The sequence below is a fragment of the Heteronotia binoei genome, chromosome 18, assembly GCF_032191835.1.
Source record: "Heteronotia binoei isolate CCM8104 ecotype False Entrance Well chromosome 18, APGP_CSIRO_Hbin_v1, whole genome shotgun sequence".
NCBI classification, from domain to species: domain Eukaryota; kingdom Metazoa; phylum Chordata; class Lepidosauria; order Squamata; family Gekkonidae; genus Heteronotia; species Heteronotia binoei.
The window spans coordinates 22170393-22194216 of record NC_083240.1 but is presented as its reverse complement, the minus strand read 5'-3'; the positions used below and the strand labels follow the sequence as shown (position 1 = coordinate 22194216).

At 46.1% G+C, this 23824-nt stretch overlaps 1 protein-coding gene and 1 non-coding gene across 8 annotated transcripts in view; one reads left to right on the top strand and one right to left on the bottom strand.

Moving 5' to 3' along the window:
- The window catches only part of CAMTA1 (calmodulin binding transcription activator 1), an 898374-nt gene that overhangs the window by 631750 nt on the left and 242800 nt on the right, over window positions 1–23824 (bottom strand). The window lies entirely within an intron of this gene.
- TRNAP-AGG (transfer RNA proline (anticodon AGG)) lies at window positions 6903–6977 on the top strand. The gene has a single exon. It is a non-coding gene; the product is annotated as a tRNA-Pro (tRNA).

Genomic DNA, 23824 nt, shown 5'->3' with positions numbered 1-23824 from the left:
GGTCATACAGCTGGGCTTAAAACTGAGTTTTGAACAAAACAGATTTAGTGATAAAATATAGAACGTCTCTGTGAGGGCAGAAATAAATCTCTCTTGTCTCTGGGCTCTAACTAATGAACTTCAGGGGGGGGGGGCTGGTTGTATGGTGAGGAGGGGTCTCTCTCCTTTTTAGAGGTTCTGAGGTACAACTTCTCCTCACAGCAACAAGAGAAGACCCACATACACCCCATGCCAGAAGTCAGTCAACTACTTTCTCACTGCTGGAACTTCTTTGTCCATAGAAATATTCCCTCAGGAGAAAAACACCTCAGCTTTCTTCCCCTCCAACCTTTTGTGCTGTTGCCAGGCAACTGCTTGCCCAGCCTGTGAGGAAATCAACCTTCCTCTGGAGGGCAGCATTTCCATCCCAGGATCCACATCGCAAAGGAAAAGACTAGCCACAAACATTCAAAAACTAAAAATATTTTTAAAGGCTTGCGCTGACATTACGCCTTATTTACTAAGCTGTTGCCCATTTGCTGCCGACAATGATTTTTAAGAAACATCCTGATTATTTTCATGGCGGTTGTAACTATATGTGACATTTTTGTATTTGACCAAGTGCTTTTTATCCTGTTTTTCACTGTTTTATATTGTTGATTGACTTTATTATGGTATAATTGGTTTTACTGTATTTAATTGATATTGGAAAACACATTGAGTGATTCTAATCTGAAGGAGAACGGCGTCAAAATACTTTAAGCAGATAAATAATTGGCACATTTTTAAGAGGGCCTTTGGGAGCTTCCGGTGGATTTATAAACTTGGCCACTTCACTACTTATTCCTGGCTATTTACGAACAAATTAAATTGCACAGAAACCTGTGGAATCCCATAGCTTACTTTCCTCCATTGCATCAACAATACAAATCAGTAGCATGCCTTTGCAGATATGGTTACACAGGGCTTTTTTGTAGCAGGAACACCTTTGCATATTTGGAAACTCTCCTCTGATGTAGTCAGTCCTCCAAGAGCTTACAGGGCTCTTACAGGGCCTACAGTAAGCTCTTGGAGGATTGGCGATCTCAGGGGTGTGTGGCGTAATGTGCAAAGGAGTTCCTGCTACAAAAAAAAAAAAAAAAGCCCTGAATGAAAGTGCTTCAAGACTAGCAACTTCTGTATCAACTCTGGTAGGTTTCAACAACTGCAACGACAGATAATTGATAACAGTAAACCTTGTAATGGTGTAGGTAGACAGGGAAGTTTAATCTAAGAAGGGGTGGAAAATAATAACTGGCTTCCAAGGCTCAACTGGTAATTGGTCTGTGACCGCAAATAAACTGTCTGTCTGGCTTCCAAGGGTTGCAGATAATAAGGCTTCCAAATAATAACTGGCTTCTTGTGCTTTCCAGTCAAGTTAACTGGTTCCAGGCTCTTCTTTCCAGGGCTCTCCTGATGTGATCAATGCTAGACAAGATTTCTGTTTGAACTTCACCAAACAGCAGGACTTCAGATTCTTTACTTCGACTTCTGTAAGTCCCACTGATCTCCTTCCAGCTCTCTTAGGGTCTGTTTCTGGCTGCAATTCCCTCTGAGAATGCATCTCTCTTTTCCCACCCTTTTTCACTCTGCCTCTCCATCCTCCTCTCTGGAAAAAGCAACCATTTCTTAGGTCGCAATACAAATCAGGGGCTGTTGGGAGATGGTCCCAGTCTCAGAATCACCATTCCTCTGTTGTTTAGCTAGTTTCAAGGGGCATACCAAGACTCATACACACCACACTAGGAGTTCCGTGAACAGACTTGTAGGGTTGCCATGTTCCCACTGGCTGCCTATGGGAGGTGTGAGGTAGGATTGCCAGCTCCAGGCTGGGGAACTCCTGGAGACTTGAGAGTGGAGCTTGGGGATAACAAGAACCTCAGCCATTTTCTCCAAGGGAACTGATTTCTAGTCTGGAGATGAACTGGAGGTCCCCAGGAACCACCTGGAGGCTGGCATCCCTAGAATGGAGCTTCATTTTTTTAAAAAAATCCATGCACTCAGGGATCCAATTGAGACTGTAGCATGAGACAAATGTACATTTAACTCTTTGCATCCCCACACTGATTTCCCATTCTTAAAGGACCTTTGGAAACCGCTTTTTGCCCCATGGTGGCAAACATGCAGGTACCCATATCACAGGAAGAGAAGAACATCCACCTTCCAGCTTTCCTTAATCAAAGGAATAGACCAGCCAGTCAAGGAATGCCAATCAAATCTTCACTAATCTTCATGAAGAGGGCACAAAGGTTTCAGTGAACCCAGAAGTAGAACATTGGTTCTACTTCTAACTTCTGTTCTCCTACTTCTGTTATTGAGGACATGTGGCTGCCTTCATCTTGAGCATTGACCTGACCTAAAGACTTCTTGCACTTTGTCAGTTTGAACCCTTCTAGCCATAAGATCTTGGTATGGTGGATGGGCTTGCCTGAGGAAGACAGGAATTCTCCCATTCACCTGGATTTCTGCAAACTGCAAAACTGAATTATTCAAGAGGGCTTTTCCACTTGGGCAATATGGTAGCATTGTACAAAAGGCAACACAAAGTTACTTGGATAAATTACTGGGGACTGAGGTCTGCACTACTGTGTATAGCATACTTTAATGTGTCATGTTAACACTCACACTTTGCCCTGCTTTTAGACTTCTTTGTTGATTCTATAACCCATTCTACAAATTGATTCTACACATTACTGAATGCCCCATCTTGTTGATTGCATTGATTCCCTCTCTGTAATCCGCCTTGAGTCCAAGTGAGAAAGGAGAACCATAAATAGTGTACATGAAAATAAATAAAAATCATGATCCCTTGCATTTTTTCCACTTTTGATGCCTTTAAAATCCTGACTTCCTTCAACAAATTAATTTTTCCTTAAAATCTTGTGCCTGGCATAATTCAGATTCTGTTCGCTCATGTACTGTTCTGATCATGCTACCAAGATAAAACCAAGTGGGCGGGGCTCTAATTTTATACAAGGAGGCTGACAAAGTGTTTTGACGGCCTGCACATTCTGATAGGGTCAGCTTTACCAAGGTTCCCCTCCATGGACCCTTTGGATGGGTCAGGGAGATGGATGGGGGGCACAAAAGAAGAGTTGAGGCTTGAAATAACACTGCTGAGTGCCCCTCCTCTCCACAGCCATGCCGCCTCCTGTAGAGACACATGGAAGCTCTCAAGTTTGAGTAGAACTTGAAGGCTGGTCCTCAGTGGGCGCCGGGTAACATGCAGAGATGGATGCCTGCAGCCTGGCAGGAGGTCCAAGTGGTGCTTGCAATCTCTCATTTGGCCTGTCACTATTTGAAAGGAGTAATGGCAGCTGCAGGCCAAATTTGTCTCTGATACTGAAACTGCAGAGAGCATGCTCAGTCACAAATTTTCTTTATTCAATGCCTGGCACTTGAACGGCTGGTAATGAATGACCAGCCCAGTTTGGAGGGGTGGGGGGGATGCGAGCAGCAAAACTACTGGATGGCAGGCGGGCAGAAGCCCTCGAGTTGGAACCGGATTAGGAATAATAGGAAGGCAAACTCGCTTCAACCTGAAATGGCGTCCCACTCTCCATCCAACTTTCCACACAAGACATTTTTATTTTCCTTTTTATATATGACTTTGGAGTACATCCCCTGCCTGACAGATGAGCTCAGAGGCACAAAGCAAGGCCCGTTTAAGCTGTTTGCTGCCACTATTGTGCATAGGCAAGCAGCAGCAGCAGCTTATTTTTGCCAACATGTATACACTAGGTCTTCCCTTCCTTTGCACCCAGCAAGTGCTTATGAAAAGTTGGCTAGGATACAGGTGGGGGTGGATAGTTGGAAAGAAACTGCAGCAGGGCCCAAGGCAACATACCCTGAGGTGGAGCAGCTGCCAAGGCCCAGTGCTCCCGGTGAGGCCCACAACTGCTGACTTGCATGTCCTTCTCCCACCTGTTTGCTTGCAAGCACTACATCAGCTGTACACAGTACCCACCACAGCTACGGAAGAGGCATGTAGGTGGTGCAGGCATCTGTAAACATGGGTAGCAAAAGGACACATGAGGGGGTAGGGGAAGGATGCACAGGCATTTGGACTGGTGGGTGCAACAGGAAACATGAGCATGAGCCAGGAGGTGGAGGAAAAAGTGAAAGAAGAGGAGGAGGAGTTGGTTTTTATACCCTGCTTTTTTTCTACCTTAAGGAGTCTCAAAGTACCTTACAATCACCTTCCCTTCCTCTCCCCACACCTTGTGAGGGAGATGGGGCTGAGAGAGTTCTGAGAGAACTCTGACTGGCCCAAGGCCACCCAGCTGGCTTTATGTGGATGAGCCCACCACTCTTAACCACCAAATTCTTCTTCTTCCTCCTTCTCCTCTGCATAACTAAATGTGTTTTTAAATATTTAAGGGGCAAACAGTTGGTAATGGAAGAGGTTAACACTAAAATGCACAATTCTCCTCTACAAATTTTGATTTCAAAACACAGCATACTGGAGGATGCTTAGTGTGGGCAGCAGGCCAGGCAAGATGATACTGCTGCAGCTACTGATTGGTACTTGATTGACACCTTCCACCATTAAGGCATTGTTCATCCCATTAATATTGCAGGTGCAGCAGATGTAAAGCAGAGGCATTAAATAGTGTATAGTAAAGGTGTGTGAATGTGTGCTAGCATTGGCAGCTCTGGGTTGGGAAATACCTGGAGATTTTGGGGATAGAGCCTGAGGAGGATGGTTTGGAGAGGGACATAATACCATAGAATCTACCTTCCAAAGCAGCCATTTATCCAGGAGAACTGATAATGATCACCTGGTGATCAACTGTAATAGTGGGATATCTCCAGCTATTACCTGGAGGTTGGCAACCCTAACTGTGTGCAGATGTGTATATAACAGCTTCAGCAAAGGTCCTCCTGAACACCTCAGTGCTAGTTCTGGTGCAAACCTTAAATGGGGAGCTGCCCAAGTTCCAGAAATGACTTGACATGGCATTGCCCCTCCCACTGTTATCTGGAGTATCGACCGAGCATGAGGCAGAGACTTTCATGCAGAAGGAAACTGAAACATTTCAACAGATTTTTTTTAAAAGTGAGTTTTTATAGAAAAAAGGCTTTATCTGTGTGGTACCAAATCTAAAGGGTGTGGGGGGGGAGAACCCTATACGTCTTCAACCAGCTGGCCCAGGCATCTGCTAGAGCCACAAAATGCAATTATATTATTCCCAAATGAGACACAAAAATATCTTGTTTCCTAATAGTCTTGGTTTTAAGGCTCATACTTCACGTCCTCTGGGCATTTCTGTGGTGCCAGATCTCTACGCTGTGTACTTTATTAGAGCTGCGTGAATGTCATATTAATGACTTCTGAGCAACATGTTTACCCTGCAAAGAAAGTCCTACCAGCATCCATTGTGCAAACTTTCACCACTTTTCCTTCTCATGCATGAAGGGGCATGCATTTCCAAGCTACACTCATGTGGTTCAACAAGATTCCCCCCAGTGGATTGTGTCTCAAAACTATTGGGAAAGGTAGCCCGACAGCAGTTCTCATAATTAAATGCTGTACTTATTTACTTCATTTATACATCGTTCTCTTCTCCATTTTATTCTCACAAAAACCCTGAGATGAAAATTATGCTGAAGATATTTTACTAGCCTAAGGAAAACCAAAAAAGCTTCTACAGCAGAGAGGGAATTCGAACCGGGATCTCTCAAATCCCAGTACACCATGGTGGCTGACTTGGTTGTTTGAATAACACTTCCAGGTGATCTTTGGAACAGTGGTGGTAGGGAGGTTGCTTTCTCTCTCTTTTTCTTTCAAATCTGCCGCATTCACAAAACATTACAGGTCTTATTTTATAGATTTGTAAATTCTGAGCATTTGTATCCAAGGCTGACCCTATGTAACATTTTAACACACACAAACAGCATTTGCAAAGTGTATTACACAACATTTGTTACATGGAAAGAAGGAATTCAGGCTCTGTAAGTAGTATATTGTTACAAGTAGGCCATTCATATTTCCATTTCACAGATGGACAATAGAGGCTTAAAGCATGCAGTGAATCTGTGGGCCAAGAAATGAACACCAAACTTGGGGCTCCTAAGATGCACCTCCCTACTCCAGAAAACACTGGGACCGATTTCCTACTAGCCTTACGCCGCTCTCACGCTCCTCTTCTCTGTGGGGGTTCTGTCAAATTTCACACTATCTGCTCAGGGGCTGCAACTAGCTTCGCCTTTTTCATGCGACAAACACAAACCTCTAAAAACCAGTGTGAGAGTGGTGGAAGGCTAATGGGAAATCAGTCCGGCTCTTGCTGTGGTTTGCCTCTAAACAGGAGAAGTGGCTTGAGCTCTCATTATAGCACTGCCTTGCGGCCAGACATACATGCCCTCCATTTTCCTTCTGCTACAGAAACAACAATAACTTTTTTTTTTGTAGAAAAAGCCCAGGCAATATTCCCTGATACCAAGCCAGCCCGGAACTGCATTCCTGTGTGATCCTGCACAAAAAAAGCCCTGAATAACAGTGATCTGCATATTGGGAGGATCATTAGCGACGAACAGCAAAACCCTATATAAAACTATTAAGAACCAGTCCTTGCTAATCAGGCCACAACAAACAGATCTGGCCCAAGCTCTCCTGATGACCCCTCTGTCCCATTGCAAGTCAGTGTGAGGTTTGCCAAGTAACACTCAGATATACTTCCACTATTTAAATATAGGTGAAGCTTTATTGAGTTGCTACAAGTACAGGACCTCTTCTCAGAAAGGGATTGCCAGAAGTAAAGACACAATACAGGCATTCCTAAATAGCCCAAAAGTGCAGGCTTATTCCCCCTTGCAGACCTCTCTAACATAAACACTCAAAGAGTCAATTTCCGTTTAAAACATTGTTGGTCTTAAAAATGGGAGGGATGGTGGCTCAGTGGTAGAGCATCTGCTTAGGAAGCAGAAGGTCCCAGGTTCAATCCCTGGCATCTCCAAAAAAGGGTCCAGGCAAATAGGTGTGAAAAAACCTCAGCTTGAGACCCTGGAGAGCCGCTGCCAGTCTGAGAAGACAATACTGACTTTGATGGACCAAAGGTCTGATTCAGCATAAGGCAGCTTCATATGTTCATATATGTTCAATGCTACTGGGCTCCAACTTTGTTCTGTAGTAGGAGACAGGTCAGGGAAATCACAGAGTATTATCTTGAAGATGGCTCTCCTCCCTCAAGCCCAGATGGTGTGAGGAGGGGGAGGAGAGTAGTTTGCAGGCTTCTCACTAACTATCCCAAGGACACTGCATACAACACAACCCCAACCACCCCCCCTCAATAGCTCACAAAAGTTAGCAACTAGAAAACAACAGGAGACATAACATGGATCTGGCAGTCAGCTCTGGTGGGATTAGGCTTCCCAATCCCCAGGTCCCAGAGGGGGATCCCCCGGGTTTTACAGGCTTCCCCCCTCCCCCAGCCAGCTGGCCGGCGGGGGAAGCCCCGCCCAGAGAGCCATCATGCACCTCTATGAACGATTCCCATAGGGAATGATGGGGAATTGATCCGCGGGTATCGGGGGCTCTGGGGGGGGGCTGTTTTTTTGAGAGAGAGGCACCAAATTTTCAGTATAGCATCTAGTGCCTCTCCCCAAAATACCTCCCATGTTTCAAAAAGATTGGACCAGGGGGTCCAATTCTATGAGGCCCAAAAGAAGGTGCCCCTATCCTTCATTATTTCCTATGGAAGGAAGGCATTTAAAAATTTGTGCAGACCCTTTAAATGTGATGGCCAGAACTCCCTTGAAGTTCAATTATGCTTGTCACACCCTTGCTCTCGGCTCCTCCCCCAATGTCTCCTGGCTCCACCCCCCAAAGACTCCTGGCTCCACTCCCAAAGTCCCCAGATATTTCTTAAATTGGACTTGGCAACCCTAGGTGGGATGCATGAGGGGACTGGTATTGAATTCCAGCTTAAAGGCAACCACATCTGTTATAAGATTTATGTACGAAACCCACCATCAAGCAGTCAAGTCCTGTAAAGTCATTAATGTCACTTCCCTACCCCCACAAAAGAACCAGCACTGAGGGAAGGAGGAGGATATTGGATTTATATCCCGCCCTCCACTCTGATCTCAGAGTATCAGAGTGGCTCACAATCTCCTCCCCCACAACCCTGTGAGGTGGGTGGGGCTGAGAGAGCTCTCACAGAAGGGCCCTTTCAAGGACAACTCTGTGAGAACTGTGGCTGACCCAAGGCCATTCCAGCAGCTGCAAGTGGAGGAGTAAGGAATCAAACCCAGTTCTCCCAGATAAGAGTCTGCACACTTAACCACTACACCAAATTACCGTAGTTGAGACCTTTAAGGATATTATTTCTAAGATCCACTCAAGACCTTCATAGAGTGCCAGTAAACTTATCTGAATTGCTGTATCTAAATAAATCTCATAGGTGTATGAATTTTTCTGGGTAGTGTGGTGGCTGCAACCCTCAGAACTCTGCCTCCCTTTCCACTTCCTTTCTGCCATCCGCTCAGTGCTAAGGGTACCAACCTTCAGGTGGGGCCTGGAGATCTCTCAGAATTATAATCCTCTCCTATCCCTACATGAGGTTTTGGCCCAGTCTTCCCATTCTCAAACCCAGCAACATTCATAAACCAAGATTATTGCATTGGTAGATGCACTGTACAGTTCTGAAGGTTTTGACTGTGTAATCTGTCTTGAGTCTCAGAGACAAAGGGGGGCTATAAATGAACACATCAAATTTCTTCAGGACTTTTCAATCTCACTTCATTCAGCCACCTCAACACTGCCTGTGCAACTCCCCTGTCTTCCCCATGCCAGCAATATACCAAACTCTGCATACAGTCCTGCATAGTGTTCCCAATCACTCCCTCTTCTAAACTGAACTCCATTTTCCCCTTGGTATCCACGTCCCTTTCCCTGATCTTGCCTGTTCCTTCATTCATTACTGTAATGTACTCAGTAACGAGATGTGTAGAAGGCAACATACTTTATTAGAAGGTACATCACAGAACTGGGCAACGCGGGCCGAGCCCCGCTTTATGTACACTTTATCCCGGAACAGCCCACTAACTGGCCAGTCAAATCCTGGCCAGTCAAACTTCCCGCCACAGATCGTGATTGGTGGAGTCCTTTCACGCGCTGTGCTGGGCGACCAGGGGACTCCCCCTGGTCGCCTCTGCTGCATGGCCGCGCGGTGCTTTATTTCAGCACAAGATGCTACAATTACCATCACTGGGCCTCTGTCTTGGGCTCTTGGGCTCCTCATCTGCTCTGTTTTTGTCTGCTTAGTCTCCCTCCTTTGCCCATGTTTGGAAACATTCAAACTGGCAAAGCAAGCTGTTGATGGTGGAGGGTGGGCATTGTCAACTAGGATTCTAGAAGCAACAGAGAGGAAGTGGAGACCACCCCTGCTGCATGAGGAGGAGACTGGATTTATATCCCACCCTTCACTTGGGAGACTCAAAGTAGCTTGCAATCTCCTTTACTTTCGCCTTCCTGCAACAGACACCCTGTGAGGTAGGTAGGACTGAGAGAGCTCTCTGAGAACTGCTCTTGAGCAGAACAGCTCAGAGAAAGTTATGACTAACCCATGGTCACTCCAGCAGCTGCAAGTAGAGGAGGGAGGAATCAAACCCAGCTCTCCCATATAAGAGTCCACACACTTAACCACTACACCAGACTGGCTCTCTGCTAGAACAGATTGTAGTGGATGCATTTTTAAAAAGTGCAAGTCAACAAAGATATCCCAAATGCTAACAGGATTCCAGTGAGAGATGATTATTCCAGCTGCATTCAAGCATCATTGGTGCTCTTTGGCTTATCAGTGGCTGCTCCCATGTGATTCTCTTTACCCATGATCCTAACCTGCTATTGCACTGACATACTACAGGAGCTCCGCACCTACAGAGCTAAGAACAGCTTTCACACTCTATTCTTGTCCCAATTATCTCTCCTCCCTTAAACACCAAATATCTCACAGGGTTAAGCATGAGTATATTTTCCCCTTCAGAAAAAAGAACAAGCAAGACTGAGGTGAACCAGCCTGCCTTCATACACTCTCCAATGTTTCACAGATTAAAACACAAATGTTCTTCAAACTTCAGAAAACTTTAACATCATGGCTCTGACTCTCAGTGCCAATTCTTCCCTGCCTCCCCGTTTCACATTGGTGAAAAGTCTTTCCCACCTGCAAACTCCCCAATAGCCCGTCCTGAAGTAGGCTATATTGGTAAATAGATCATCACTTTTTAAAAAAACAAGCCAGGACTGTTTAATAGAATGCTAGATCTCACAAGGGCACTTATTATACAAAAGCTGCACCTCAAACATTCAGTAATATTTGTTCTCTGGGGAGGAGGATAGAAGAAAAACTCATGAATTCTACTGCACATCTGCAGGCACTGATTTAAGACTAAGAGTACGTTTGTTCTCATGAAAGACTTGGCTAGATTTATGGAATATGTGCCACTCTAGTGGAAGGTGCTGTGGCTCAGTGGAAGAGCATCTGGTTGGCATGTAGAAGGTCACAAGTTCAATCTCCAGTGTCTCCAATTTAAAGGACCAGGCTGTAGGTGATGTGAAAGACCTCTGCCTCAAATCCTGGAGAACTGCTACCAGTCAGAGAAGACAATATTGACTTTGATCAGCCTGTGGACTGATTCAGTAAAAGGCAGCTTCACATGTTCATGTATAGCGTGTTCTGCAGTATCTGCTATATGGGTACATCATGAATGGGAGAAAAAATGCGTGAACTGGCAGTTGGTATCAGTATGTAGACTTCCACTTTCTCATGCACCAAGGCCAAGATGCATCCATTCCCCTCCTTCCCTTCTCTGGTTAAGAAGTACAGAACAGTTTTACCCAAAAGTATGTCCCATAGAATCTGGCGGGTCTTACTTCCTAGTAAGTGTGTCTGGGATTCCAGCCTGGACTTTTAGAGAAGGAGGGGAGGGGGTTGAAAGCAGAAGGCTTCTAATGTACATGTTACTAACAATTTAAAAAAAGTATCCTGCAGATCTTCCTGGAAGGACAAATATAGACAGTGTTTTAGTAGGAAGAGGACACAGAAAGCAGGAACTGTTCTATGAAAGGGAAACCACTGGGGAATGGATTGAGGAAAAGACAGATTTCTAATCAATTGCCTGTTGTCAGTTTCCTAGTCAATCCCCCCCTCCCACACACTTGCTGCGATTTTTGCAAAGAATGCTGCATTCGGTAGACCTTGGTGGGATGCTGGCACTCTACAAAGCACTTCTGATGTTCTTCAGGTAGAGTGCAGACTTGGGAGCACTCCACTCAGATAGCTGTGTCATATACTTCAAGAGGATGCTTTATAAATTTAATGCAATTTGGTGATCCACAGGGTTCTAGTAAAAGAGGGCAGGCAGGCAGGAAAATCATGCCAGACTGAAGTCAGCCCACCCCTGCTGGAAGGAAAAGGCACACACATACATAGTTCTATGCCAGCTATTCCACTAGATCCTGTCACTGCTCCTTTAACAGCACTATTATCAGCAGCAATTAGCCCAGGAGTGGCCAAACCGCAGCATGGGAGCCATATGTGGCTATTTCACACATATTGTTTGGCTCTCAAAGCGCCCCCCATACACACACCTTGTTAGCCATCTTGGGGAAGGCATTTGCCTCCTTAAATCACTTATCCAAGTCAAGCCAGCCGGAAGCTTGGAGAATGCATATAAAGTTAAAATTGATTTCTTTCTACTTCTCACTCCCCATTTCTTTCTTCCTTCCTTCCTTCCTTCCTTCCTTCCTTCCTTCCTTCCTTCCTTCCTTCCTTCCTTCCTTCCTTCCTTCCTCCCTCCCTCCCTCCCTCAAATATCTGATGTTCATGTCTTACAGCTCTCAAACATCTGATGTTTGTTCTAGATAGCTCTTAACGTTAAGCAAGTTTGGCCACCCCTGAATTAGCTGGATATATGGTTCATCTTAATTTCAAATTTGGTGCTGAAAGAGAGTTTTATGGATAACGTAGACTGCCAAAAAGGGCAAATCAGTGGGTTCTAGATCAAATCAAGCCTGAACTCTCCCTAAAAGCTAAAAAAAATGACTAAACTAAGTCTATCATGCTTTGGTCACACCACAGAAAGACAAGACTCATTGGAAAAGACAATAATGCTAGGAAAAGTTGAAGGTAGTAGGGAAGGAGGAAGACTCGAGATGTATTGACTCAATAAAGGAAGCTGTGGCATTCAGTTTGCAGGATGTGAGCAAGGTTGTTAACAATAGGACATCATTAATTCATAGGATCACCATAAGTTGGAAGTGATTTGACAGCACATAGCATGCATAAACTGATGTGCAGCAAGACAAGAAAATCTTTCACCTGTATGCTGAGCAGGTCTGAACTGCCAGTGACTGAGCAGGAAAAAGATCTTGCGATCCTGGTGGGTAGCTTAGTGAAAATGTTGGTACCACTTCTGTGCTAAAGATTATGAGGAAATGGACTGGAAAACCAAACAGCCAGCATTGTAGTGTCCTTGCACAGATCAATGGTGCAGTATAACATTGCAGTAGTCCAGTCTAGAAGTGGCCATTGCATGGATTACTGTGGCTAAGTTGGGGCAAGATAGGAAGGGGGCCAGTTGCCTCACCTGGCAGTCTTAACCACTACACCATTCTGGCTCTCAAAGGCACATTCACACTGGCCAACTAAGACTGAGCATTGTCAGTTCTATGCTGGAGGAAGAAGCTGGTGGTTCCAAGCCTGATGAGACTTCTTGAGGCAGCCCAGGCTCCCCTCTGTGACTGTTCCTAGATTTTTGCCGCTGAACCACATGCCCCCAGCTTGCAAAGACCTGTTCTTCTTTTTCCCTTTCCCCATCCTTTATTAAGGAGAAGTGTGCAATAACATAAGAAGCCAGCAAGACAAAACAGCCTTACGGCGGCACTGGGACCTCGACATCCACTCCTGGAACCGTAGTCAATCAAAGGGAGCCTTCTGATGCAACATATATATTATACCAAACACATATAAAGGGATCTTGCTCTTCAAGAGGCCACTATAAAGGGATATCAATGTTATGAGAGAGAAATTTATGTTCTTTTTGCCACATTAGAAAGAGGCTCATGCCAAGGGGGGGGGGAGAGAGAAATGAACTGCTTAGGAAGATTAATAGTCGTAAAAGCCTTCGGAAGCTCACTTGCTCCCATTCAAAGCTCAGCTTTATGGAGGCCTTTGATTAATTCTTGTGCAATTGATGGGCAGCCTTGGAGGTCATTAACTCCAATACAATCCCTCAACCTTATTTGTTTAATCAGGGCCACCTTTTTATGATTCAAAACCTAGAAATTGAGACAAAGAAATAGCCAGGTTGGACCCACAAAAGCTATCTATATATTGACAATTACAAGTTATTACTTATGCCGGCATGTTATTGCCAATATACAGAAGTTTTTAATGTAGTAACTATTCAACATAAAGAAATATTTTAAAGAGAAAACAGTGGATTTTTTTAAAAGAAATGAATTAATTAAGTACTCATTCAAAGCTATTCCTGGATATCCACTTGTACTGTATCTGTTCAGAAGCTTAAATGTGCTGTTCCTTGTTTAAGAAAGTACACAAGTTGTATGTCCTAAGGCATGTTAAGCCCTGTATAATAGACTGTCCCACTTGAAACTGCAGAAACCCCTCCTCACAGCAGCAGCCAGGGGTCCAGAGTGGCAAGCTGCATGCAGCCAGGGGCAGTGCCACCCAGCAGAGAAAGGGCATCTGGTGGAGCAGGGTGCTGCTGAAGCACAGCCACTCTGCCTTCCCCATTTCCCACCCCATAGCATGCTCCTGAGTGCAAGTGGGCACAGCAGCTCAAGGGGACTCAGTTGTCCTCCAGCACAAAAGGGCAGCCTAGAGGCCACTGCCACTGCAGATGCAGTCAACCTGAAGGTTGAAGGAGCTGAGTATGTTTAGCCAGGAGAGTAGAGGACTTGAGAGGTGATTTGATCACCATCTTCAAGTCCCTGAAGGGCTGTTATATAGAGGATGGTGCAGAATTGTTTTCTGTTGCTCCAGAAGGTCAGACCAGAACCTATAGGTTGAAATTAAATCAGAACAGTTTTTGAATACACATTAGGAAGAACTTCCTGACAGATGGAGTGGTTCCTCAATGGAACAGGTTTCCTTGTGCTCTTCCTCTTTGGAGGTTTTTAAATAGAGGCTGGATGGCCATCTGACAGCAATGCTGATTCTGTGAACTCAGGCAGATCATGAGAAGGAGGGCAGGAAGGGTTGCATCTGGGCAAAGAACAGGGGTCACTGGGGGAGGAGGTATTTGTCAATTTCCTGCATTATGCAGGTGGCTGGACTAGATGACCCTGGAGATCCCTTCCAACTCTTAGATTCTATTATTCTAACTTGGATTACTGCCTTTCCTCACCACCAACCCCTAGCACTTGTCTTTGTGAGTGTGTGTTCCTTCAGGCATATCTTCTGCCTGTCTACCCACAACCCTCAGATGCACCCAACCAGGTTCAGCACAGTGGCTTGGGTCATACCCAGCCAGGCCCCCGAGCTCCCTGGTCAGGCACAGCCCACCCAGCGTTCTGCTGCAGTGGCAGGACACCTAGCTAAGCTAAACTAAATAACTCTCAGGCCAATCTTGAAACCAAAAGACAATCAACTACATCTGGGGCTGGTTCTGTCAGGGTTGCCAGATCCTCCCTGGCCAGTGGTGGGGAATGAGGGGGTAAGGTTGCCAGGTCCAGGCTGATAAACCTCTGGTGATTTGGGGGTGGAGCCTGTGGAGGAAAGGGACTTCAGTGGGGTTAAGTGTCATAGAGGCCACCCACATCCATCTTCTCCAGGGGAACTGATCTCTGTAATCTGGAGATGAACTGTCATTCTGGGTGATCCCCAGGTCCCACCTGGAGGCTGGCATCCCTAGGTTCTGCATCCCAAGGGTGACTCACTCAAGGCTACAGACTAAGATCTAAGATCTGGCCATGCCCAGACTGTCCCCCTGCAAACAAGAAGGGAAGCCAAAGCTCAGCCCAGAAGCTATGGACCTGGCAACTTCCCCTCCCTGCTGCACAGCAAGAGAGGGCCCAGGTATCACTGAGTGATTGTCAGCGAAGATGTGGAACGATGTTCTAGCCACACATGGGATTTTGGCTGAGGTTGGTACCCAGCAAGGGGCCCTGGAATGGCTGAAGGGCCTCCAAAAAAGCTGGATCCTATGGCTCCATCCTCAATCTCCCCTTCACCTAGAGGAGAATTTTCAGCCCCGGCTCCAATTTTCTCAGCAGTGCTTTGCTTGCCAGCCCCCTCGAAGCAATTCCCACCACACAGGGACATGTGGCCTCAACTGCGAAGGAAGCTGTCAGATTGCTGGGAGAAGGCACCTTGTTCCAAAGACCCAGCCTGCAGCCAGCCTCGCGCTTCAGCCTCAGTTCATAATTACGTGGCTCTTCCCTTTGGCACCCTACCCGAAAGGGAACAGCGTGTGTGCATGTGTGTGTAAGTATCACCGCGAGCGAAAGGACTCCACAGCATTGCTGCGGAACATGCCGCTGGCGTCTCCTTTCAAGAGAGCACCAGCGGCAAAAACCAGGGAGAGCTGACTGGAAAGCAAAGGAGGCAGATGAATATTGGGGAGGAGAGGCCGAAGTCGCCGCTCTTCCCTGGCAACCTCAAAAGGGCTGAGACAGGGCAGCAGCCCAGCCAAGCGGATCAAAGCAGAAGGCGGAACAGGAGCCGAGGGCAGGGACTCCCCCCCACCTCTCCCCAGTCAGGCTGATGCAGTAGTAAGGAGGGAGTCATGTTTTCTTATGGCCTCTTTGGGCTTCCCATGCAGGTAGCAGCGGGTTGGCATGAGGGCCCAGTGGTGAACAAGGGGCACTTGGGAGAAGGCCCAGAGAACAGAAGGGAGATCTTTCGTCACCATCTTCAGAGTGCTAAGCCTCTCTCTTTTTTAAAAAAACGCAGAAGAGGTGTGTCAAAGGGCAAGCCAGAAAACATCTTGCTAAGGACATTAAACCCTAATGCCTAGCTTGTGACAGCAAGCACTCAGCACATGTTCAGAGACAATCTCGTCTAGGACATTCTTTCACGAGTTCCAGAATTTGGAACATGAGGGTCAGAGTGGGGTGCCAGGCCAGCCTGACACTGCACCAGAAATCTGGGAGTGCATTATGCAAAAAAACAAAAAGCGGCTGTAGTTTTGAAGGAAGCTGTTTGATCTATGCCTTCGAAGGAAGCTTGGGTTTCCTCCAGGGTGTGTAGCCCCTTGTATCAGTTGGTTGCTATGCCAGTTAGGCCTTTTCCTTGAGAAGGGTGATTTGGTCACCTTTATTTATGCTCTGGACACCTCCAGGATTGACTGCTGCAATGTGCTCTGGGTGGGTCTGCCTTTGAAGACAATTTGGAAGCTTCAAGCATTACAAAATGTTTCAGTCAATATTAATTAATTATTTTTTTTATTTATTTGATTTATAGCCCGTCCTCCCCACCGAGGCAGGCTCAGAGCGGCTGATATTGAATATTGAACTCTCCCTAGAAGCTAAATTACTAAACTGAAGCTATTATACTTTGGTCTCATTATGAAAAGATGAGAGTTACTGGGAAAGACAATAATTCTAGGAAAAATGCAAGGAAACAGGAAATGAAGACCCAACATGAGATGGAACGACTGAGTGGAGGAGGAGGAATAGTTGGTTTTATACTCTGCCCTTCACTACCTGAAGGTGTCTCAGAGCAGCTTACAATCTCCTTCCCTTCCTCTCCCTATAACAGACGCCCTGTGAGGTAGGTGGGGCTGAAAGAGTCCTGAGAGAACAGCTCTGAGAGAGTTGTGACTGGCCCAAGGTCACCCAGCTGGCTTTATGTGGAGGAGTGGGGAATCAAACCCAGTTCTCCAGATTAGAGTTTGCCAGTCTTAACTACTATACCATACTGGCCCTCCATTTGCAAGACCTGATTAGGGTTGCCAAGTCCCATTCAAGAAATATCTGGGGACTTTGGGGGTGGAGCCAGGAGCAAGATGTGACAAGAATAACTGAACTCCAAAGGGAGTTCTGGCCATCACACTTAAAAAGACTGCACACCTTTTCAATGCCTTCCCTCAACTGGAAATAATGAAGAATAGGGCACCTTCTTTTGGGTCTCATAGAATTGGACCCCTTGGTCCAATCCTTTTGAAACTTGGAGGGTGTTTTGAGGAGAGGCACTGGATGCTATGCTGCCCAGCAGACATTCCCCTCCCCCATTTTCTGATGATCCTGAAGCAGGGGGAGGGCCTCCAAACTGGGGGATCCCCTGTCCCCACCTGGGGATTGGCAAGCCTAGACCTGATCATCAAGTCTGTTAACAACAGGGTGTTTTGGAGAACATTAATTTAAAGGGCCACCATAAATTGGAAGTGATTTGGTGGCACTTAGCACACTCAGTATTGGATGTGGGCTGTAAGGAACTCATCTCACTGATATTCAAATGAAAAAAATGGCTGCCAGTCTACTTCTAGGCTCAATGCAATGTGTTGGACCTTAACCTTAAAAGCAGTCTAGGGTCAGGATACTTGAAAGACCATCTGGTCTTCTATGAGCCCTGCCTGCTACCCAAGATCCCCATTTCGGCTCTGCTCTGTATGCCCTAGCCTTTGGAAGTCAGGGGGGTGGCAACTGGAAATGGGGCTTTTTTTAGTGGTGGCATCTCACCAGTGGAGTACTCTTCCTCCTGCTATTTTGGTGCTGCTATTTTGAACTATCCCATGCATTTACATTTTCTGGAGTTTACACTGAAGAGAGTTAGCATATGATACCTTCTCATTTTGTTCCTTGTAGCTTATTTTGTTTTAACTGATTGTTGTTTCGTGGGTGTTCAGGTTTTAGTTATCTTGTTTTGTTGTTATTCCTTGTTTGCTAATTTAAAACTTCCCTTTGTTGGTGTGTGAGCTGCCTGAAGCGGAATATTTGCCGAGGAAGTCAACAAATGACCTAAATAAGCAAACAAATAAATAAGACGTAAATTGATTTTCATGTCTCTGGAGACTCACCCAATTCTCCCCCTGCAGGTGCTTAGGAGACCTTGTCGAGTGTTTTTAATTAGGGGGCACTGGACTGTCTTAGCTGAGGAATGGGCCTTAACAAGGCTGGGTGTAGGAAAGAAAAGGCAAGAGGGTAGCCCAGCTTGAAACAAAAGGGAATTTGCCTTCTGCAGTCTCCCTAAACCAAGCTAAAATGCATTTCTCTTATCCACCCTTTTATAGCAGAGTGTAATTTCTTCGGGGGGGGGGGGGGGGACAACCAAAGTGGGTGATGATTTCTCTGCCAGTGCAAAAACTGGCCAATTCATACATGATGGAGTACACAAGTTGTGTTTGGGGTCCCCACTCTGCATATCAGGGTTGCCTCAATCCTCACGTGCATGGTGCCTGATCTGAACTGGGACTGTGAGGTGCATGGGGAAGGGCCTCAAGGTTGATCCCTACACTGTTTCTCCATCTCAAATAGTCCAGGGAGTATTAAATAGTGTCCTTCCTAGGACCTCTCCAGGTATTGAAAACAGTGTGGAAAGATGACCTTTAGGGTGGCCAACTCTGGGTTGGGAAATGACTGGAGATTTGGGGGGGGGGGGTAGAGCCTGGGGAAGGCAGGATTTGAGGAAGAGAGGGGCTTCTACAGGGTATAATGCCATAGAACATACTACCTTCCAAAGCAGCCATTTCCTCCAGAAGAACTCATCTTCATCACCTAGGATTGCCAGGTCCCACCTAGCCAATGGCGGAATGAGGGGATCATCCAGGTTGGGAAACTCCTGGAGATTTGGGGATGGAGCCTGGGAAGCACAGGGACCTTAGTGGGCTACACTGCCATAGCATCCACCCTCCAAAGCAGCCATTTTCTCCAGGGATTGATCTCTGTAGCCTGGGATAGGAGCTGTAATTCCAGAGGATCCCCAGGTCCTTCCTGGAGGCTGGCATCTCCACCTGGAGATCAGTTGTAATTCTGGGAGATCTTCAGGCACCACCTGGAGGTTGACAATCCTATCTCTATGCATGCCTCAGTTGCAATGGGAACTGAGGGAACATGGGAACTGAGGAGAGCCTGCAACCCCAATGTGACCATTGCACAGGCATGGAGAGGGGACTCTGGATCCTACCTATGTATTCTGTAATGCATGAAGGTCTTCTCTCCTGAAAGTTCACCTTGCAGCACCCAAATACATACTATCTCTGCCATCAGGATCACACTCAGGGCTTTTTTTGAGCAGGACTGCACAGGAATGCAGTTCCGGCTGGCTTGGCATCAGGGGGTGTGGCCTAACATGCAAATGAGTTCCTGCTGGGCTGTTTCTACAAAAAAAAAAGCCCTGATTGCACTCATTACTGACTGCTAACTGGCTTTTGCTATGTATGCTTTATCGAATTCTATATGCTCATTGACTATTGATCTTTTGTGATTTTCTGCTACTTTCTTTACTCTACGGCCTCCTACGTTTCCCCTCTCTTTTTTATAAAATAGCAAGCCCAGAATTTGCAAAACAAATCAAATAAATTTATTTCTAAGAGCAGCAGGGACCTTTAAATCCATCCTCAACACCCCCCCCCCCCCGCCAATTTTCATTTGCTCAGCAAACACAATCAGCATCCTTTATGAGAGGGGCAAAAGATTTTGCAGGAGTGGAGATAACAAAGATGTCATTATGCTCATAATTAAAAAAAAAAAACTCAAAGCTTCGTATGCAGAGAATGTCCTGTGATAATAAACCACATTTCAATGCGCATTAAGTCTCCCCCCTCAATGATCGACTCCAAAGCAAGTCTTACAGGGTCAAATCAATGTCTTTACACACACACACACAAAAAGAAGAAGAAGAAAGGGAAAAATCAATTAAAGCCCATCCATTGTATCTTTCAGGCATGGCCATTGTTTGCGTTTGTCTCCTATCTAACCATTTGTCACTTGCGTTTTTGCCCAATATTGCAAACAAAAGCCAAGATGTCACCACCAAGGTCAGCCAAGCAGGATCTCATCGCTGCACAATGTGACTTGCTCTCACTCAAGTCTTGCACTGAAGGGGGAAAACAGAAGCCCGAAGAGTGGAGCAGCTCAGCAGTGCAAGGTCTCTGGGCCTCTCAAACGGTCTCCCTGTGTCTCAGACCCCCCCCCCCCCGCCCATGACCCCCATATGGTGCCACTTCTCTCCTCCTCCAGATCTCCCCCTTTCCTCCCAAAAAAAGCCTTTAACATTTCACTCATCAACCCCAAGTGAGATGAAATGGGACTTCACTGGGAAAGAACATCCAATCCCTTGCCCCTGTTAGGGTTGCCAGCTTTTGAACTGGTCCCTCTCATTGTCCTTTTAGTGTCAGTTTGATGTTCACCATTTATCAGGTAATATTATGTAGCATGAAAAGCTGCAACCACAGATTTTTGCATCTTACGCCTCTATTAAAGGGACAGGACACTTTGTTTCCTGGCCAGCTGCCTAACTTAGCCCCTTCCCCTGCCTCTGTTGTCTTTCCAGTTAGCTTGCAAGCTCCTTGGGAGCAGAGAGCTTCAGGTTACTCTTTCAAATGTCATGCATGCTGAGAATAACTCCTCCAGTGGCTTGTCATTTTGGAAACCCCTTCAGCCATCCCTCCATACCATGCCATTCAGCTCAGGACGTTATTTCTAAACTCTAATGCAGTATAGTGGTTCCAGGTTTGGACCAGGACCTGGGAGACTGGCTTCAAATCCTCCACTTTCATGAAGCTTTAGGCTAGACAGGGTCACTCAGTCCAACCTACCTCACAGAGTCGTTGGAAAGGTAGAATGGGAGAATGATGTACACTGCCTTGAGCCCCATGGAGGAAGAAGGGAATATAAATCTGGAGGTGGTAGAAACCACTGTCAAATGTAATTCCTTGAATGATGTGGTACAGTCCTTGCTATCACCTCAACAGTCTGCTACCTCATTCTGCTGCATGGGTAACCACAGTCCAGAGTCAGAATGCAAGCTGTGCATAAAGGGAGGAGTCTGCCAAAAATTATGTTGCTTTTGGACTGGGGAGGAGGGAGGAACACATATGCCTCTCTGAGGGTAAGGGGGGGGGCTATACTGAAAATTGGAAGAGAAGCCAGATTGAGCATTCAGACTGTCACGTTTATTCTCATATTGTATAGAGAAAAACAAAAAAAAAATGACATAGGCGAATTTGGAGCTGGGAGTTTGATGTCCAAGGTCCAAGCAAGCTGACCAATCTAAGGACTGACTGCCTGTTACCTGGCCTGCAGCTTTGCAAGGAGCATTCACACAAGCACCCAACACCTAGTAGCAAACAGAAGAAATTTGCTACCCACCGCAGAGGCCTTTCACCACCCTGTCTGAAATCTCCCTGGGTGGCATTTTCTGGGTGCAGGCAAGAATCCACGGGAGAATCACAAGAGGCAGAGCATGGTCATGCAACAGGTTGTATTAAATTGCTCCCTTTCATCTCCAATGCAGGCTCTGATGGGTTCTGACAGCTGAAAGGATTGCGCAGGTATATATGACTGAACACGGTGCGACACAATTCCCCTCTTGCCATCACCGCCGTTTCTATTAGTCATTAAAAATGAGGAGTTCAGGAGGCTGGCGTTGCAGGTGTTCTCTCAGCCCGTTTTGGAGCCGATCGTGCTTCGTCATCTGCCACTTTGCCCTCATTTCAGGCAATCAAAATGCAGCCAGCAAATGCATCCGTTCCAGCCTCCAACTATACGGGACAGACAAAAAAACACATACAAACCATGCAAGGTAGAGAGGACCCGCTTGTTATTCTGTGTGCTGGCACTGAAGCAACACGAAGCCTGAAGCATCAAGCATGGGAGGAGACTTATGCCGGTTGCTACTGGTAAAGCAAGAGGGGCACTAAGGGTGTGGATGGCAGGAGAGTTCCCCACCATGCAGGAGCTGGCATGGAGTCAACAGCATTTGGCGGTGCCAGCAAGCACAGATGGGTGGATTTCCCAAATCAAACTGGAAACCACATATGAATGCATGTGAAGCTGCCTTCAGACCATTCATCTATTAAGATCAGCCCAGTCTCCTCTGACCAGCAACATCTTTGTCATCACCTTCCATCTGATCATTTTAATTGGAGATGCCAGGGATTGAACCTGGGACTTTCTGAATGCAAAGCAAATGCTCTGCCACTGAGCCATAGCCTGGTGGAGCTGCTGCTCTATTATGATGATCCCTAACATACCATCTAAAGGTGCTGGGGTGCCCAACAGTCGGTTTCTGGGCACCCGTTTACTTTGGAGGGGGGGTCCAAAGGGTCTTGAATATAAAAGGGGGGAAATAAACCAGGGAGATTTGTCACGCTATGTTAGGGGACTAACCAGCAAAAAGCTACACTTAGGTAGATGCATCGCACCTGTGCACCTTTGGTGTAGCTTTCCTAATGTTTCTTGGCCTCACAATCTCATCCCTCAGAGGCAGAAAATCCTCCCCTGTCTTGAAACTGAAACCAAAGCTGATCCTACCCATCAGTGGCAGCCATTTTGTGATGACCACAGCTCAACAGTAGCCATCTTATAATTGGCCCTTTCCATAGTAGCCAAGTTGTGGTGGTCTCAGTACACTTTCTTAAAATTCCTATGGTTCCCAGCTGGCCTAGAGTTGCCATCCTCCAGGTAGTGACTGAAAAGCTCCCAGTATCACAACTGATCTCCAAGTGACAGAGATCAGTTCACCTGGAGAAAATGGCTGCTTTGGAAGGTGGATTCTACAGCATAATGTCCCACTGAAGTCCTTCCTCTCCCCAAAATCCACTCTCCTCAAACTCCATCTCCAAAATCTCCAGGTATTTCCCACCCTGGTTCTGGCAACTCTAAGTTGGCCTTTTTGCTCAAGCAGGAGCAAAAATAAGGGATGGATTTGAGGTTAGGGCTGGCAGATGGGTTCCAAGAGGGTTGTGACATCACTTCCGAGTACAACCGGAAGTGATGCAGCTTTCAATCCACTATTTGTGCTCCCACTGAGAAAAGAGCAGTGGCAGGAGCCCGCAGCCATGGTTGGGAGACTCCTCATCAGGACAGGCCATCAGGCAAGCCTAGGTTCCACAAGATCAACAACTCTGATTTTTTAAAATAATGATTTGTAAGACACCTTGAGTCACAAGGAATGGTGAGACATAAACAACCAAAGTTGGAGACCATTTCTCTTATATTTCTACCCTGATGCTCCTTTTCCACACATGGTACCCAAACCTCATCCTGAACCTTGAAGTCTCACTGTGGAAGTCACATCAGAAAGCAATGGACACCAGCACCTTCTCCTAAAGAACGTCATGACCAAGTTTTTGGTTTTTTAGACCAGACACAGGAGAAAGCTTTTTGGGGCACCACCAACTTATTTATTCCCGTTATTTATAACCCGGGTTTTTCACTTGGACTCAAGGCAAATTACACAAAGTGAATCAATACAGACCATGGATGGGACACTCGAAAAACAATGCAATGAGATTAGGGTTGTAGAACCAGCCAGAAGTCTAAATACAGAACTGAAGTCAGGCATAAGTATTAACGTGACACATGTAAAATTCCATAGCTGGATCCCATTTTCAGCAAGCTGTACCAATGGACCATAGTCCCTAATAATTTTTCCAGGTAACTTTCTGAATCATTTAGTAGAGTGTAACCTTTTGCCTGTGTAGAAAAGCCCTCTTGAATAATTCAGGTTTGCACAGTTTGTGGAATGCAAGAAGAGTTCCTGAGTTCCTCAAGCAGGCTGTTCCATAAGGTGGAAGCCACAATTGAAAAGACACATGGATGGGCAGTTATGCCCCTGCATGCAGGTACCCATCACAGAATAACTTTCCTCTGTCAAAAACACAAAAACTGTATCAC